Genomic DNA, 19,923 nt, shown 5'->3' with positions numbered 1-19,923 from the left:
CTTGTTTAGCACTTGCACTCAACTCCAACCCAGTAAGCCAAGGAACATAACAATCACCTTTTGAGCACCATGTGGACTTCTCAGAAAATGAGTCTGGCAGATGCTGTTTGTCCTCCACTATCAGAGTCAGTAATCAGAGAAAAACTAGAGTTCAGTGCTCTGATTTCTAAAGCCCTGCATTAAGGAGGAGCTATGCTCTATTCAGATGGGTACTTTCTTTGCTGTGCAGAACTCCAGTCCAATCTGTCGGTTTCCACACTGGATTTTTATGTGAAATACAACAATGTAGAATATGTCTGTACTTTTTAAAGAGAGTCTCTCCAAAATTAATACCATGTAGAAGTTCAGAAATTCCAATTGTTTTAAAGGTTGGAAGTAATAAATGCAATTTAAATTTAGTTGCATTTTATGATATATTTAGTCACATTTGTTAAACTATTCAAACTATAAAATTACACTAAAATGTTGTTTCCTTTATAATATAGGCCTCATTCCCCAAAACTAAGCACTTTTTAGCAATGCTTTCAAGCTACATCAGAAGAAAATTTCCTGAAAACTGGAGTTTACAGTATCAGTTATTAAATTTAAAACTACATTTTCTAACTACCTACTGGGTGTTTGAATTTTTAGACTTAGTAGAATATTTTAGCTTCAGTGTAGGCATTTCAGAGATAAGGGCATCGCTTTTAATTTTTAATGTGAAAAATATTCTGAATAAACTTTGTTGAATCTCTATAAGTGTACTATAAAATCGATACAGATTAAAAAATCTGGATATCTATCTGTCTCCTTTCTAAAGGTAGAGAATGTGGTGGTTATAAATTAATTCATTGCCACAATAATTTTGAAGGAAATGTTCAGGGAAAAACAGGCATTATACCAAATTGAGACTAGGTAATTTAAAGTGAACATAGTAATAAGTGGGATTCACAGTTGGACTAGATGATCATAGTAGGTACTTTCCAAATGAAATATTTTATACCATTCTATTCAGCTCCAGACACTAGAAATCTAGGTGTCTAAAGGTATATATAAATTCTTATTATGGCAATAGAGAATGGACAACATTGAGGTGGATTCAGGGAATAGAATACTGTATGAGACTAAACGTGCATATACGTTCTTAGCTCACCTTTGGTATATCTTTTTTTTTGTGTAAGTGCTGAGTACAATGTTTCATCACAAACTGTCAAATCTAATATTTTATTTTATTGTATATGAATTTTAAAATAAAAAATCCTGGGGTACTTTTTTATTTAAGTCTGTAAGAACAATATGTAATCCTTCATGGTTGAGTACACTTTTTAAGGGAAAGTATATTATTCTATACATCACATTGTAAAAGCTAGTCTTTTAAGAGTTATACATGTTAGGGAAAGGTTTTTTAGGAAGTTGGATGTTAATTGTTAGAAAGTAAGTTCTAAAGTAACTAAACAGGAAGAAAGTTCTAAGCTTTTAAGCTAATTTATGGAAGATTCTATGGAAGTGTCTCAGCCTTTCCCTAAGAATTGTTGCACTTTGTCAGACTAATTTTTTTCAGCTGGGTTCAATACTTAAAGAGATTTAAACAAAAGGATAAAGTATTTCCCATGCTTGTTCTAGTTTTAAAAAATTGAAAAATTTATTCTCTTTACCAGCTGATAGTGGGCATGGAAAACCTTTTTTTTATGGCTGACAACTAGCTGGCTAATCAGTTTAATTAAAGCTTCTTTTTTGTGCCTGTGAATGTTAGGATTTGAAAAAAATCCTCCAACCTGTTACTTATTGAAAGCATTTTAGGTATTTTAATTTGTTTTTATGATTTTTATATTGATAGATGTTCATAGTCTAAGAAATAACTATGTTGATGATCTGGAGAGTGAATGAGGACTGCACATTTTGCAGTGCATTACTGAGTATGAATAAAGTTGTATTCTTGCTTTTTTTAAAGACAGCTGAATTACCTGTGAGTACTTTGCACATCTAAATAGCAATTACACAGCCTCTTTCAAAAGCCTCTTTCTTGGCAAAGCAAATCTCCATTAACATTGTATGTAATAGAATCAAAAAACCCTCTTAAAACAAGTTTCAGACCTAATGGATTTTCTATTTCTTGAAGTTCAGTTTTAGTCATTGCCTTTAATGTTGGTGGTATCCTGACCTAAATATTAGATGCTGAAGCTCTTAGGTAAATGTCTTGTACCTGATAAACTGCAGTGAAGGCTGCATGATTTTGTGGGGGAACTGGGCTGGGGTGGGATGGATGCAGGAATGGAAACACAGCACTCAGTGATGAATAATCGAAAATGTATTTAGAGTGTGGGAGAGATGAAAGCATGTGAATAGCAATTTGTCTTTTAAGAAGCCTATTCTACAACACAAACACGTCCATGCACACACACACATACACACACACACACACAGACAGACAGATACTGGTTAAAGCTGCATTTCCTTCAGCCCAATTCAGACCAGCATGCAGGGGTACAGGACACACACTCCAACTGCGCACCCTGTCTGGGTCCTGGTTGTCAGCCGGACTTGTGTGTGCATGGTTCAGGCTCAGCCTTCTGTGAGATGCTCCATGCCCATGGATGCATCCACTCATGAGGAGTTATTGTCTTAATTCTTTATGGATTTATAAATCATAGTGTTGGCAGAAGCCACTATAAGCCAAACTAGCTATGTGGCCTCACTAGTTACATAGCGTCAGGCCACTCTCCTTGATATCATCCAACCATAAGGCCAACTAGCAGTGGTCACTGAGGTTTCTATCACTCTGGTCTCCTAGCCTGCCTGAACCAAATGTGTTACAGAAGTGTGAAGTCAGCAACAATTACATAATAGAGTTTAGCTAGTGTAGCTTTTTTCTACATCTCATACTAGGCTAATTTTGTTACTTGCAGATGGGCAGATGTAGTCATGGTTCCGTTTTCTGAGCAATGCTTTTGAGTAGACTCTTATCTTCTGACATGTGATCAAAATGATCCCTTCTAGGAATATAATGATACTTTGGCATTGACAACATTAACATCTGTTCCTTGGGGGTAGAAACACCACCTCCCACCCCACACATTAACACACAAATCGGGGAGTATGCGGATATAGGAGGGAGAAAAAAAAAATATAAAATGATCAAAAGGAGAGGGAAGATTTGAGCACGATTATGAGCACGAATCTTGTGGCTGAGCCCGACCTAAGAATCATTCTTTGAGAGAGGAAAGATATGCAGAGCTGTAGGAAATGGGCTAAAGTTAAAGAAAAGAATCCGAGACTATTCAAATATCTCATTTGGCTATATTCCACATAAATGACTTGATTTCCAAACAGTAGATTGTGGAGGAATATTTGTTTCCCTGTAAAAAGAAAAAAAAAAAAGGGAGAAAAAAAAAGGACTTTTTCTCTGCTCCTCAAACTACATGACAATAAGTACTTGAGTCAGGATTCTGAGAAGTGGAATGTTCTGTACCTTTTAATTTTTGGAGTCTGCATATAGAGATATTGTTATTAACCCTGGCAGAAGTTTTCACAGTTTTTATTTTATTCTGATCATAACTCTTTGTTCCTATTAACTAGTAAAAGAAGTATCTTAGCTTGGATGTAGTTCAGGAATATTGGACAAACACTGATCTTCTTTGTAATTAGATTTTATTATGTCTTTGTTTTCAAAAGTAAGCTTCTATGCAGTTTAGAACTATCGTTAAAATTAGTTGTGAAACAGCTCTTTCTATATAGATGCTGGTCAATGAGGTACTGCTCTTGTATCTCAAATGTGCTTGAAGTGAAACTGAGTAACCTCAGGTTTATATAAAAATAAGTGTTTACATATATATCTTGACTTCATTTCTCTCCCTAAGTAGTAGCATGCAATGTACAATTCTCATTTTTGATTCGCCCCCCTTGGTGCCTGAACCTCCCCTTAGGGATTCCAACTGTTTTCCTCTCCTGCTGTAATTGAAATGAAACTTGTTGCAGCCTGTAATTGGTAGTGAATCTAACCATCTATATGTTTTATATGAGACAGATGCACAGCAGAAGCACGTGAAGTGGCATATGGAAAAGCAAGTGCCCTACTGGGGCAAAGACAGATCCATTCTTGTTTTGTTAAACAATATTCCAATACTTTGATCAACTAGTTCACCTACATTTTAGTAAGTTAAGAGATACTTGTAGAAAATTTGGAGTATATGCAATGTATTAATTTAAATGGTTAGGCCATATCTTTCTGTCCTTATGAGGAACTGTGCTTCCAGACTGCTCTTACATATTTGCTTTGCCTGCTCTTTTCTCTTGAGATGTTAAAGAAAAGTATTCTAGTTTCTGTCTCAGTGTTGTTATGACAGATGTAATGGCTCATAAGAGAATGTAAATCTAGATGTTCTCTCTCACCCTTGTTTTGGCATCTAGTGCAAATCATAATCTTGTATAAAGAGTGCATCTTTTTGTTTCTGGGTGAAGACATTTGCTAAGAATCTGCCATTGGAAGCAGGATGCTGCTGTCTGTCAGTATTCCAATATATTCCTGTTTTTCTTTCCCTCTTTAGTCATATAATGCTTCCATTCTTAATGAGTAAAAAAATAAGATGTTTCTAAGTATTATCCTATACCTTCCCTCCTCCCGTTCTCTCTCTGTCAGTTTCTAGCATATAAGGGAAAAGAGCACCAGCCACGAATTTTTCTATTTAAGTAATATCTTAATATTTTAAGATGTGGGGTATTTTTGGTGGGGTTTTTTTGTTGTTGTTGGTTTTTGGGTTTTTTTTTGTTTTGGTTTGGTTTGGGTTTTTTTGTTTGGTTTTTTTTCCCTCTGTTGAAGATCTACTCTAGTTTCTACACTAGAAAGCTTATCTAGTTTAAATAACATTCTTCTACCTCTAGCTTCTCTTTGTGACTCAAGACACTGTAATTAAATATAGAACTAAAGAGAAGTTGTAGGTTAATAATAACTTTGTTGGCTGCTGGATTTCTTGAGATATTTTGAGGCATATTTCCTTAGCAGAAATAATCTAATAGTCTCCTGTGTGGATTTCCTCATATCTGGTTTTGAAAGGAACCTCACATATTCCTTCCAATGCTACTGATAACAAGGTGTTATCAGCACATCTGAGTTAGACAGACTAAGACTTTGAGGAATTGCATCTGTAACTAAGACTGAAGACCCAGCTTAAGTTAAAAATCACACTTATTCTGTACTGTTTCTGACTCTAAATATGGTTGCCCTGTGTAAAGTTCAGCAGGATTTCTCCCGGGATAGGAAAGTTCCTTTAGGTATATCTAAATATTAGCTTTCTGGTGAATACTTATTAAGAGATTTGGAGGAAAGGTAGTTATTCTGTAACTCCTCAGATAATACCTGGTTTCTCAGGGATCTGAGAAAAAATAAAGGAGGAATTAACTTCTTTATTCACAATCACGGTGGAGACTATTCTCATTAAATATTTATCCATCATGGAGGCAGAAGAGAGTAGAGTAATCAAACAGTTGATGTTAATTTAAGTGTCAAACCACAATTAGAAAAAACATCCTTGCAATCAAATTTTATTGTGGTTTCCCAGTCTGTGCTCTGAAAATATCCTTCACTCAAGGATTTCTACTCTGAAGGAAGAGAGGAGAGTATGATATGGGTTGACTCAAATTTCCTGAACTTTTTGCTCTTTCTGAAAATTCCATAAACTTTCTGTGACTCATTAATCCCTTTATAAGGTTAACTTGAGGCTGTCAGTTATTTCTTGCAAATAGATTTTCCTCGAACTCGATCAGCCTCTACCCTGAAAGCCACTAGTTGCACTTTCTGTCTGACCTTAGTGAAACCAATACAAGTGACAACAAAGGCAGAAGTTGATGTGGCTTTTTAAGTGGTTGTGGTGGTTGTTGTTGCTTTTTAACATTGCTGGTTCCTTTGGTTTTGGGGTGATGAAGCTCATACACAAAGTAGTGGTTTTTTGATGCTATTTCAACATCAACTCATCTCATGCTGTTTTTGTCAGATTATTTGTCTGATACTATTTCTAATAGCATCATCAGAACACTTTGAGTAGTTAAATATAGTTCTAATATTCAAATGTGTAGTGTTTAAACAGATTACCTTTGACCTATGATTATCTTTTCTGTGTATTACAGAGAAAAAAGTGATACATTATCAGTTGAAATATTACAAAAAATTGAAAAATACTAAATATATCAAGGCCAGGCATGTGATTATTCTTAATAGGCTTACTATATACATGGAGTACTATTCTATCATCATGAAGCAATCTAAGATGGAAGGGACCTCCAGAGGTCATTTGATACAACATCCTGTCCAAAGAGTGATAATTTAAATCAGGTCGTTCAGGTCCTGTCAAGTTTTGAATATCTCTAAAGGTTGCCACAGACTTGCTGGGCAGCCTGTTCTACTTGGGAAATTTTTTCCTTCATACCAAATCAGCATTTTCCTTGTTGCAACTTGTATCTGTTGCTTCTCATCCTGTCACTGTGCAAAAAGAGTTTGGCTCCATATTCTCCAGACCCTTCCGTTAAGTGGCTAAAACTGCAATAACTTTCGGATCTTGCCAGTGAGTACATGCAGTTCTCATAGGCCATCTTCATACTTTCTGATCTTCTGACCAGCTTCATGACCCTTTGCTGGACTTGTTGATGAAGTTTTTACTAATATGCAATCTAAATCTCCATTAGAGCAACTGGAGGCCATTTGCTCTTGTCCTATATTTTGTTGCTTGGGAAAAGAGACTGACACGCTGAACAGAAAAGAATTACTGACTCCTAGAGCTTTCTAGATGCATTTTTACTGTTGCGATTTGTTCTTTGTTTAAAGACACACTGCTGACTCATGCTGAAATGGTTGTTCACCAGGATCAACAGGTATTTTGCTGCAAAGCTGTTTTCTGTCTAATTGGCCCCCAGCCTGCATTGCTGCATGGGGTTATTCCCTCCTGTGCCAGGACTCTCTTTGCCATTGCTGCACTTGATGTACCTGTTGCCAATTTATCCAGCTTGTCAACTCCCTCTGAATAGAAGCCCAGACTTCCAGCATGCAGAGTGCTTGCCCCAGCTTGGTGTCATCTGTAAAGTCACAAAGGATGCCTTCTGCCTCGTGATCCAGCTTATTAATGAAGGCATCAGCTGCAAAGGCATCACTGGCTGCATTATCCACCCCTATAAACAAGCTGCCCATTGGAACCATTTGAAACTGGAAGTCCAAGCAATTTTGCCAGGCACCTGGGAGTCCATCCATTCAAACCCCCAGTTTTCTAAAGGAGACTTAATTTCCTCTTCTTGATCAATCAGTCTTTATCAGACACTTATCACTGCACCCACCCTGATACGGTTGGTCACCTGTTCCAGTGCAAATATATTGGCATATATGTTTAACGTGTGTATACAAAATATCTATGCACATATTTAGTGTCTACCCATGCTTAAATACTGTATGCAAGTTCATCAAGAGAACAGACGCTTTATGTATATTGTTCTGCATTTGTGCACAGCAGGGGAAAGAAGAGAATGTAAGAAACTTCTTAAAATACTGAATAATTATCTTTTTGATTTGTCATATTGCCTTCAGCTTTTTATCTCCTACATGCTTTGCTGGCACTCGTATCTTTCAGTCTGATTTTTCAAATGATACAATATGTTTTTGTTTTTTTGAACATCATTGAAATGAGAAACAAAAAAACAGTCATACATATGCCTGGCCAATTTGATGCTGATAATTTATTCTTCTTGTAAAGGTGTTGAAATGTTTTGAAAAGGCTGGTCCTGTATAGGAGTTCAAAACACAAGAGTTAAAGAGATACAGTGTTCATGTTCTTTTCTTCTAGAACTCTAATCATATATGAAATAAATTTTAAAAATCATTAGCATATAGTATTCTAAACACATTTGAAATGTAGTACTGAATTGTGTTATCAAAAAAGACATTTTTGCATACTCCCACAGATTTATTTTCTTTAAAAGCTGTTTTTCTTGGGGGAAAAGAAGAAGATAATTTTCATGTATTTGAATATTTTAAGGAAGATATAGCTATTATTTCATGTTTCAAGATGACAATCTTTTCTGGTAAGGGGGAGTGCCACAAAGGTTGTCTATATGAGGTTTTTTGATACTCTATTTATATGAGAAGTCTCTTGGATATTCCTGGTTTTATATCACTGTTTGTGCTATTTTGTTTTCTTAAACCATTGCTTATGTAGGTGGGAGAGACAAGGAAGTATTCATGAGAATACTTCACAAGTTTTCTTCACCTGTCCTTTGCCTACTAAAATAAATTTACTTTCCATGCTGAAGGAAATGCTTTCAGTTGTATTTTTCTGTGGAGAAAGAGAGAATTAAAAAGAACATTATGTCCTATAATTCAGAGGTTTTATGATCTAGTGTTAAATGCAAAGGTGAAGTAGGATTAAAATAGACTACAAGTGTCATTGATGATAATATCAATTTTAATCTTTTTTTTTTGGGGGGGAAGCTGCATTTCCTTTGACTGAAGATTATGTGTTACAAAAATAATAAGGTTTTTTTCTGTTTTTTTTTTTTTCTGTTGATTTTTACCTGAGGTGTTGTTTAAGTATCCTGCCTCAAATGCTTCTAAATACTCTCTTTATTAGAGAACATGCAGGATGCTTTATAGCATCTTAAATGTTAGCCCACCCCATGTTTAGACAATAGATTGAAGCCTTAATACTTCACTGCCTGAAACTGGAGCTTAAATATCTATATTATGGATACCTAACTTTAAGTGTCTGAACCTGAAGTTGCAACACATCCTTGACATTCATCCTGTTTGTTTTGTTTGTTGGTTGTTTTTTTTGGTGTGTGGTTTGGGTTTTTGCTGTTGTTTTTTCCGAATCATATCCAGAGAATTTGTTAAAGAACCTTGGGAAAACTCTGCTCACAGAGGTTGAAGTGGTGTATGGATTGCCTGTAGTATTTGTGTTTCTTTTTTTGTGCCATGTGACATCACATTATGTTCTCAGACCTGTAAAAAAAGAGCCCACATGGTTGTCACTGAGGGCAGAATTTTATAAGGTTTCAAATGCAGATATTGAATAGGGACATTAAATGTCAGTATAGACTCACAAGAGTCTTGTGGGGATAAACAGAGGAGATATATAAAATGTAATTCAACACCATTTTTGTCAATGACTGAAGAACCATAGATAAGGATACTTTATCGCCATTAAAGTAAGCAGACATCTGCCACTGACCTTCATAACGCTTATGGATTTTACCACTCTATGTGACTGAACTGGAAGATGGCCAATTATGTGCCAGTGATTCTTCTCATCAGTAGAAATTCTGGGTAAAAGGTTTGCTACTATTCCCTTCATCAGGGTGAGATACATAGACATTACTTAAGACCTTTAAAAGGTTTTTCTCATTTGTAATGATTCACCTGATTTGAGCAGAGTGGGATAAAACATTTGCAGTGACTTTAGTAGCCTCTGAGTATCGAAAATATGAATATGAAAGAGTTTTCAATTTTTTTGCATACAATATGTATCAGACTAATTGTTTCTGATTTAGGATTAGTGAGGCTTCAAGGATAGGGATAAAGTGGATAAGCAGTCACTGATCTTTTGTAGAAAATAAATGGAAAGTATTTTATTCTGAAATGTTTCAACAGTGCTGAGTCTTTGAAATCAATTTTCTGGGTTTAATACAGTGCTGTTTCAAGTTGTCATACTCCTTATATATTGCACCACTGTAAACCCTCACATCGTAGGCCTTCCTTTAAAAGATTGGGTATATATGCTTGAGTATGTCAATGTAGCAATCAGGAAATAGCACAAAGTGAAATGGCTGTTACTGTATGTTCTTCAGCATTACAATATACTGCAGATCACGGATTTATTACAAGAGTGGGTTGTTAATTTTGGCTTAGAGAGGTTTTTTATTATTTTTATTTTGTTTGTGTGGTTTTTTTCTGTTTTTCTTCTTCAGATGATCTTCACTCAGTGGTTTTTTATTTTACCCTTCCATTGTCAGAAACAGAACATCCATTAATAACTGCCTAAATACTTCCTTAACAATGGGTAAAAGAAATCATTACATTTTGCTTCATACTCTCTCTGTTTCTCCTCTTCCCAAAACCCAACCTGACCTCTACCAACTTCTGTTAGGTTCAGAATCAGAGGCTTTACAAAGATGAAAGCTGCCAAGTATATTGGCTAGCCATTCATTTGTGCACTTTACAATTTATAGAACGGTCCCTCAGCCACAGTTTTTAATTTGGTGCTTTAGATGAAATCCTATTTGGGGAAATCAATGAGAAGTTAACCAAAGTCTAGGCAGCTGCAGTAGTTAGAAGTCGACAGATTTGATTGCATGCCAAACTGACATCTAGGTTTAGTTTTTCTGTTTTACTTATTCCTCATTCTCCAACCTTTTGCCATATCACATAACATTGTTCTATGAAGCTTTTATACTGGGAGGGGAGAATTAGTATGCTTAACAGAGCATTGCTTGTTACCTTATACTGTAATTTTACAAAGATAGAAATATCAAATTAAAAAATACAGCAAAAATAGATATTTAACAATATCTGACAAGCTTACAGCTGTTATGCCTGTTCCTCTGATGCCCTTCACTGCTGCTGATTTAAACGAGGCTATTGATTAAGTCATATCATTGGTGGAAATTAAAAGGCCAAAGATGAATTTATACAACACAAAAGAATACATACAAAAATGTATTATTCATATTCCCAGCATACAAAATAATGTGGGTCAGTTCCTGTTTTCCACATAATTTTTTTACCTTTTTGTGTTTTAAAATATTTAAAATCTTCTTGATGAATTAATATGGCAGTTAAACTGAATGCTAGCAATGAAATTAAGACAGATAAAGTAACATGATGTAAATTTCCCTCTCCCATCTTAGTAAGGATTTAAATATATAAATATACATATAAACATATGTATAGAATATATATAAACATAAAACCCATGAGAATTGTTGAGGAATACATTTAGTGCAGGTAGCTCAGTGTACAGCTGCAGTGCCAGATGTAGGTTGAGCTCTGGGTGGGAGCCCGAGGCAAGAGGAAGAGAACTGCTGACCCTTTGCATAACAAAGGGCACAGGGACCTGTGTAGTCCTGGAGACCAGACACTCAGAGACACAGCAGGACCTGAGGGACCAGACACTCAGAGACACAGCAGGACCTGAGGGCCCCAGGCGTTCCCATGCTTGGAGTGTGAGGGTATAAAAGCCCAGGGTGTCCTTTGTTCAGGGGCCCTCTTTGGAGGCACTAGCTCGGGCTGTTTCTGTGTTACTGCGCCGTGAATGAATGGATTTATGGAACAAGACATCTGAGACTCTGCCATGGGAAACCTGGGGCCCAATCGGTAAGGAAACCTGGTCTGACTGTGTGAGTGGGGCATGTGGGGAGTCAAGGGGCAGGTCACTGGAGCCTCCCGCTGTGAAGGACCTTCGATCCCAGCAGTGACAGTCTCTGGCGATGGGAGTGTAACTGCCACAGTGCCTTCTGGGCACTGGGAAGTGCCTTCTGATTGGGAAGTTTCCTTAACCCAACCAAAAGACAGTCCTCAGCTGTAATGTTATCTACATATAGCCACGTGAATGCGTTATTGTTATATATATTATTACTCATGTAAAAAGTAGTATGCAGAGATCAGTTAGTAAAGTGAGTGAAGTGTCTCGGAAAGTCACAACTGACCTGATAATAGAACAGAGATTTTCTGTGAGCCTTACAGTGCCCATATCCATTTTACCATGTAAATCCAGCCTCCAGGTGTCCATGAAACTGAAAACAGGCACTGTAAACAATTTGATAGTATTACAGTGACAGAAATCAAAGGTTAGAGGGACAAAAATTAGAGACCATGATGCAGAGAGAAGGAGGGAGCAATGAGTGCCTGCTCATATCAAACTTCCTTCACTACTTCCATGAAGTCCCCTGGCAAATGTAGTGTACAATACTCATTGGGGCCATGTCTTAGGAAATGGGAAAAGCAAACGTTGCAGCAAACTGCTGGTGTTCCACTGCAGTTGTGGCTAAGGTTGAAGGCTCTTTTGGGGAACCTCTTATGCTGTGCTTTTATTTTATTCTAGTTGGCTGAATCTGTCCTGCTGAAAGGTCTGAAGGAAGAGTAGGACTTTGATCTTACTCTGATTAAAGTCAATACAAAATTAGTTTTGAGTTTAGTGGCATAAGTTCTGTCTATAGAGAGAAACCATTTAAGCCCTTCCAGCACATTAGAATATTTCCAAGGTGAAATGGGAACTGAAAAACCGAAACCTTCCCTTTTTTACCTAAGATTCCTTTTTTTTGCTAGACACTCGTTAAGCAAACGGAGATTGCTTTTGCATGCTATTATTCACTGTAAGGTTGGAGTTTAATAGAAAGTCAGGAGCAGTAAATTAGATCACTTTTCTGTATCTCTTACTATACTTTAAATACTACCTCGGTATTAATTCCAGAACATAAGGCCATAGTGTGGTTTTCAAATAGTGACCTAAAAACTGCCAGTGACCCTCTGTTTTAGAAAAGTATGCCAAAGTTAACTAAAGAAAGCTTAAGAAGTTAATTATATTAATATTTAAATTATTCATTGTCATCTGTGATTATAGTTGGCCATGACTTTTCCATATTGTTGTCAAAGAAATTGACAACTGAAATTAAGTACAGTATCAGCAAGAAGTGTTTCTTTGAGTTTTGGAGTTGGGATTTGGTTTTTTAGTTGTTTGTTTTTATGATTATAACAAATCTCAAATTGGCCCATGGGATTTCTTCCCTAAATTTCCTTTGGGGTGTCTTCTTCAGGTAGCCAGGTTAATTTCTTTGTTTTTTTCTTAATCACCCTGTTATCTTCTTCATTTTTTTTTTAATTTCTTATGATAATAGAATTCATGTAAGCAGAAAGCTGTTTATATTTATCAAAATAATAAATACTTGGAATGAGAATTTGTCTTTCGCCTAAGGATGGAAGTACACCTAAAAATAGAAACAGTGAGAGAGCAAATTCCCAGACATAAATTGGCGTTTAAACAGGTTAACATCTAAACTGTAGAAGGCAATTCAAAGGCAAAACAAAACAAATTAGTTTATAGCTTCGATGCTGGAGAGTCTGTCAGTACCTAAGGTTTTTCAGGTAAAGTTTATATATGCAATAATCTGTCAATGTGGATGCACAGGGGAAACACCCAAATTGACTGAAATAGACGTTTTGTTGTCAAACTCTGAATTCCAGATGTGCTTAGGCACAAAGGGAAGGATCTCCATGAGAAGATATATCATCCAGTGAAAGGATTTTAGGAATGAGTAGCTGTGAAGTACAGGGTGAAGTACCAGCCGTCATTGTCTTATTGCTTGGAAATGGATGAGATGAAGAGCCAATCTGCAATACCTGGCTCTGACACAGGGCTCTGTTGAGACAGAGCAGAGGTCTGTCCAGGCAGGAGCATGATCATAGTGTGCATCCTTTTACTTTGCATGTGAAGAATTCATTTTGAACATACTGCATTTATTCAGTGAAATAGTACTGGGAAATTAATCTGACATCACAGACATTTAGTGGCTTTCCTTGAAGCTAGTGCAGTTTCTATATGGCAGGGAACACAAGATTTGGGATGTAGGAAAAGAGAGAGAGCTGAAACATGAGGAATCATGGTTTAGTGGCATATTTTAGTGGCACATTCTGATATGTGTGTGCTCTTCATTTTCTGGGTTCAGTTCCAATACTGTTATTAGCCCAAAGATGATTATGCAAAAGCAGACTTAAAAGATGAGTGTAGAATCCAGGTAATAAATTCTAATATTTATAAAAGGAAAAGGAAAAAAACCTTTTTTTCACAAAAATTAAAGGAGAAATTAATTAAGTTTTAATGGTAATTTCACAGAGATATTTAGCTCCAGAGTGATGGTATAATCTGGTCCAGAAGAGAAAGATTCATCTATTGGGTGTTTCCTATTGATTGGCGTAGCTGTTCTCCTTCATGCCTGGCAGCTCCAGTCTGCCTGTCCCAGCACCCACTTGCAAATTTAGGTGTGCAGCTTCTTCATAAAATCTGCCCTGAAAGGGGGTACATAAAAACCAGGTGTCCTTTATGGGTTTTACAGTGATCTAAGGCATATTTAGAAGCAAGTTTCTCTTTTGTTAGATTACATATTTCTTTGTAATGCTACTGAAATATGTGGAAACATGGCTAGGAAGCTTTTGAACAAAAGAAAACAAAAAGTTGAGAGAGAAACACGTATAATTTTGTTTATTATTATTATTATTAAAGAGCTTGAGATCTCTGCAATGAACATAATTCCCTTCAAGCATTTAGTTCTTCTATAAAAAGTATAGTGATTTTGAAATAAAATTGACAAGTTGAAATAAATAAATAAATAATCATTCTAAAGATTGTTTTACACTTTTGTTGTAGTGACTGGATTGGGACTTTGAACTGATTGAAAATTACAAAATGCATGATCCTGCCCCAAATCTTTATCCTAATATTGCAACATTCAGAAGACCTGAAATAGCCATCTGCAGATTATGTGCAACTTCTGTTAGGTCAATGGCAATTTTTCCCGTCTTGTGTGATGAGTCTTAGGTTGCACAGCTTGCAATTCTGGAGATATTTTTTAATGTGTAATACTTCATGATTCTTTCCCTTGGAACCAGCTTCTTATTCTATTTATACAGGTCATGCTGTGTAATCCACAAAGATTCTGTTGTCTTTGCTTCTGTTAGGAAAATATAAATTAGTTTATTGTGAAACCAAAATACAGCTCAGCACCCCACATAAATGCATTCTGCCTTGCAAGCATTAATGATGTTAGGTTTACAAACACCAGCAGTGTATGTCAAAAGATGGACCGCTGCCTAGGCTCTCTGAAACAGTTATTGAACCCCAGAATGCTAGCATGAAATCCATGGAAACTTTACCACAATTTTGTAAAATGTCAAATTATGCCTGAAGAAAGATGGGCAGCTGTAACTCATAAGCACAGTAGGTACAGATGAATTGCAAGGTCAAACCTCATTCTGGAGTACAGCACTAAGATTGATTTTTATTTCTTTTTTAACTCCACCTGAAGATTAAAAAATAATGAAATTAGGTTTTCAAGCTTACGCACGACTCTTTTCCATAAAGTGGAAAGGCATTCTCAGAAGTCTCTCTTTTTTCTCATGATTTGTAAGGATAGATTTTTTTTTTTGTAGCTATATAATGAAGATGACATAGGAAAGTAAAACTTCTGGATCAAAATCTGTAATTCTGAAGGAAAGGAATAAATGACCAATTTTCATACAAGTTTTCATGTGCAAGACTTAAACTCTTACATCAGTTGTACAGAATGAATTTACAACAGATTTATCAACCTGCTCTTTCTTGAAGAAAAAAAATCTGTAAAAATTGTATGAGCTACATAGAGGGTGTCACAGCAAAACCAACCAACCCGATATATTTAACCTCTTCATGGAAGGGTAGGATAATGAACTAAATAATCAGCATCAGATACTTCTGGAAGCTTAGAGTAAATTAGCTGACATCCATTTAGGTCCCAGAAAATGTGATACTCTTACCACCCTTTTGTTTGTTTTTGGCCACCTCTGCCATGTCAAATAAATTAATTCAGGGACTCAAACATTCCTTCATCTTTAGATCCCATTTCAGGTGTACTGAATCTGATGTTTGATCCATTTGTTTGGGGCTTGGCACAGGATGTGGATAAAGAGTAAGATTCAAGGACAGCTTTTCAATTTGCTTGATCTGTCGTCTGACTTTGAACCAAAAGCAATTAAAGGAATTGCTTTGAAATTGGAGGTTGTCCAAGCATGGAAGGAGAGATTACTTGTTATTTCGGGTGTTATATTCTTCTGTGGAGCATTTTGCAAACTAAGATCGGCTTCCTCTTAACTACCTTTGTTTACCCATTGTGCAGTAACCCAGCTGGCAACTAAGCCCCACTCAGTCACTTGTTCACTTTCCCTGTGGTGGGATAGGGGAGGGAATCAGAAGAGTAAAAGTGAGAAAACTTGTGGGTTGAGATAAAGACAGTTTAATAGGTAAAGCAAAAGCTGTGCTGCAAGCCAAGCAATACAAGGAGTTCATTCACCACTTGCCATGGGCAGACAGGTGTTTTCAGCCATCTGCAGGAAAGCAGGGTCCCATCACATGTAACAGCGACTTGTGAAGACAATAGTCCCATAGACCTATTGAGTCCATATCTCTTCAATTTAGAGAGAAAGATGTTGTGAAGGACTGTGTCAAAGGCCTTACAGAAGTTCAGACAGATAATATTCATAGCTTTTCCCTTGTCCACAGATGTAGTCGCTCCATCATAGAAGACTAGGTCTGTTAGACAGGACTTGCCCTTGGTGAAGCCATGCTGGCTGTCTTGAATCACCTCTCTGTTTTCCATGTGCCTTAGTATAGCTTCTAGGAGATTCTGTTCCATGATCTTTCCAGACACAAAGCTCAGGCTGACAGGCTGATAGTTCTCAGGGTCCTTCTTTTTAACTTTTGTAAACATGGGTGCAGTTTTTCCCTTTTTCCAGTTACTTGGGGCTTCGCCTGACTACCATGACATTTCTAATATCATGGAGAGTGCCTTGGCAACTACATCAGTCAATTCCCTCAAAAGTCTGGGGTGCATCTCATTGTCTCCCACAGACTTTTGTGTATTCAGGTTCCTCAGGAAGCTGATTTTTTCTAACAGGTTCTTTGGTCTCCCAGTCCCCATCCTACTTTCTGTCCATTCAAGTGGTGTGGGAAGAGAGATTGCCAGGAAGACTAAGGGAAAGCAGTTGTCAAGTAGCTCAGCCTTCTCCTTGTCCATTGTTTCCAGTTTGCCAACTGTGTTCATCTGCTGGATAAATGCTTCCTTTGACCTTCCTTTTCTGGCTGATGTACTGTCGAAGCCTTTATTATTCTTTGCGTCCCTTGCCAATTTCAGCTCCAGCTGTATTTCCCAACCCCTCTCCTACACAATCGAGCAACATCCAAATACTCTTCCCGGGATACCTGTCCACTATTCCACTGCCTGTGGAAGTGTCTGTGTCACTGAATGGCAGTTTGTTGAATGTCTCTTGATTTTTCACATTAGTAAATGTCATCAGGTGTGTTATTTTCTGTTGTTAGGCTAAATGTAGCTTACATTCACGTCTGCAAGTCAAATTCATGTCTTACATTATGTCTAAATATTTTTTTTCTCACTGACTGTGATTTTCGGAGTAATATTTGGACTAAGTTTCAAAGAAAATTTTGAAGCTGTTGTCATGGTTGTGAGAGACTGTAATATTAATGGTTAATGACTCAAAACAATTGGCCATTTGGGGAGGTGGCAGAGTGCTTTGCTGGACTAAGTTTACACCTGCCTGGCCAAGGGGGAGGAGGACAGTTTTTGGATGTGTGATGGTGAAACCTCTGATCTGCATGAGACAGAGGAGATGAGCACACACCACTGGAGGTTCTGGATTTTGAGCCAGATAAGGGAGAAAGCCAATAAAAGTAGACCCTGCAGAGGCAGTGTTGCGCTCTGGGATAGTGCTTTTTATCGTGCCAGTGACATCAAAATTGCAACAATCAAGTCTTGTCGGTGGATCCAAGGGTGATGGTATCTTTCCACTCTTACGCTTTCTTTTTCTTTCTTTCTTTCTTTTCCTTATACATTTTCATGTATTATTTTTATGCTTTATATTGCTCTATTTCTACAGATAATAAGGGAAATGGCTACATACTTGCTTTCCATTGAAACCAAATTGTTCTGAAACAAATTCTACATATATATAATCTGTGTGTGTGTGTATATTTGCAAACACTGGTCATTCGGTGTTGTTTCAGTATAATTCGCCCCAAAAGAACTATTAACAAGAACCTGAGTTACCCTCACCTTCAGGGGTGGCTTGTAACAATGGTGTCACTTCTTATATGATAGAACAAACTTTTTGAAGTTCCAAATAGTTAGTTCTGTAGAGTCTCTAATAATCCTGGTTTTTCTAGCTGTGAATCAAGACCCCATTAACAAGATTTCCTCTGATCTCTATTGGCAAAAATAAAGAAGTACCTTCTAAAAAACATAAGATCTAAGCTATAAAGGTCCTCAAATATTAAAATCAACAGCTTCAATTACTCTTCTGCTGATCCAGATTTAAGTGTAGTTTAATACTTGTAACCACCTCTACTTAATAAGTGAGTCACAGATTTTGTATCACATGAAAGATGTGAGTATTCCTAAGTGCAGCCTGAGATCGAAGCCATCATATAATTCTAGTCTAGAGGGACGACAATATGACCAATTTTTTTCCTCGAATTAATGCATAACATTTTTGCGTGATTTCAGGGGGGAAAAAGAGTTTTGTTTAATAAAAATAGCTTATTTGGTTTTCTATTCTTTCAGTTTAGAAGTATTTTTTTAAAAAATACTGACCATGAGAATGTGTTATTTGAAAGACTGTTTGCCATGGCCAGCTCTCCAGCTCTGACACAGCATGGTTCAAATCAACAACAGTTATACCTACAGCCTTCTGTGGAAGATTTGCTGAATTGTTGAAACTGTCTAGAATGTTGAAACTGTCTAGAGATTGTTGAAACTGTCTAGAATGGACCCACGAGGTAAAATAGCAAGGTGAATGATCAGGGATCTAATATCAGAGGCTGCTTTTAGTTAGCAAAGTAGCTTACTTAGTGATGTACATTGTTATACAACATGATAAATGGTTAGAAATTCATGAATACAATACTTGAGCTACAGTTTAATATTAATAAATAATTGCAAAATTAAACATAGGTTAAGTGTTTGATAATTTGCATTTGGCAATTTGTTGGGTTTTTTTGTTTGTTTGTTTGTTTGTTTTTGCTTTTAATACCTTATTGTCTCAAGTAAGAGTTTAGTTCTCAGCTTGCGTACATTTTTTTATTTTCATGGTTAGCCTTCCAAAGGTACTTAGGCCTGGCCATTAAATGAACAGGAGGTTTAGGCAACTAGTCTTCTACTTTAAGAAGGAATGAATGCAGAAACTAGAATTTTTGTTTTATTGCCTTTTGTAGAGTTCTTTTGTAATCCAGATCATTTGGTAGTACAGGAAACTGTAACTTACTTCCCTGACAATACAGAAGCTTTTGCAGAAGCTAGAAGTGGGATGACTCCCATGCACCCTGTAAGAAAACCTTGTGCAGGCACACTAATTACCAATCAGATCATGTAAATATATTTGTCTAGTTTCCTCACTATAGCTACAAACTGTAGTTCCCTATCTAAGCGGTTAGTCCTGGCCTAATATGTTGGCAGATGGCATGCTGGTCCTTTTCCAGTAGAGTCTGCCAGCTCACAGGTCTACCACCCACTCCCTTCCTCTTTCCCCCACCTTGCACCTCCTGTATCTTTTTAATACCCTTGCATCTCCCCAGAGCTCTTGGAAGGTGGTATATTTAGAGAAAGGACAGTTTCGTGTTCCAGGAGATTTTAAAACTGTAGCCAACTAAGGCTTAGCTGGCATGCTGAAGTTTACACGAGCATCTGTCTGTAAAATATTCTGACTCTACTTTCTTACTGATCTCTGTTGGAGGCTTTGAGGGGAAGCTTGCAGTTCTTGTTCTACAAACTGAAATAAAAAAAAAAAAAGCCCTTAAAAAAATCTGTAAAGTAGTTGAAACTTAATAGAAAATATATTTTGCTGGTACCAAAAAAGACAGCTGCAAGGCTACTGCTCTATCTTCTCTCTCCTACTCACCTACCATGATTTATTCAAAGAACTTATGCCCTCAGCAGAAAATTTGGAATAGAGTTTTTTTAGGATGAAGACTCTGGAAATAAAGAGTGTTTTATATCTGAAGTAAGAATAACACTTTTAATGTCCAAAAGTGAATTAAATCTGAAAGTTAAAGTAATGAACATGACCCCCCCAAAACAAAATTAGCTTGGTGCGCTTGTGAGAAATTTTCCTATTAATTAGTACTCATACAACATTAGAGAAAAGTCTATAATTCTAGG

General features: G+C 36.7%; 1 protein-coding gene across 4 annotated transcripts in view; it reads left to right on the top strand.

Moving 5' to 3' along the window:
• Positions 1-19,923, top strand: part of PCDH9 (protocadherin 9) — a 681,911-nt gene that overhangs the window by 297,073 nt on the left and 364,915 nt on the right. The window lies entirely within an intron of this gene.

The sequence above is a fragment of the Lepidothrix coronata genome, unplaced genomic scaffold (assembly GCF_001604755.1).
Source record: "Lepidothrix coronata isolate B3197 unplaced genomic scaffold, Lepidothrix_coronata-1.0 Scaffold50, whole genome shotgun sequence".
In the NCBI taxonomy this organism is placed as follows: domain Eukaryota; kingdom Metazoa; phylum Chordata; class Aves; order Passeriformes; family Pipridae; genus Lepidothrix; species Lepidothrix coronata.
The sequence above is the reverse complement of the archived record's forward strand: the minus strand, read 5'-3'. Positions and strand labels throughout refer to the sequence as shown.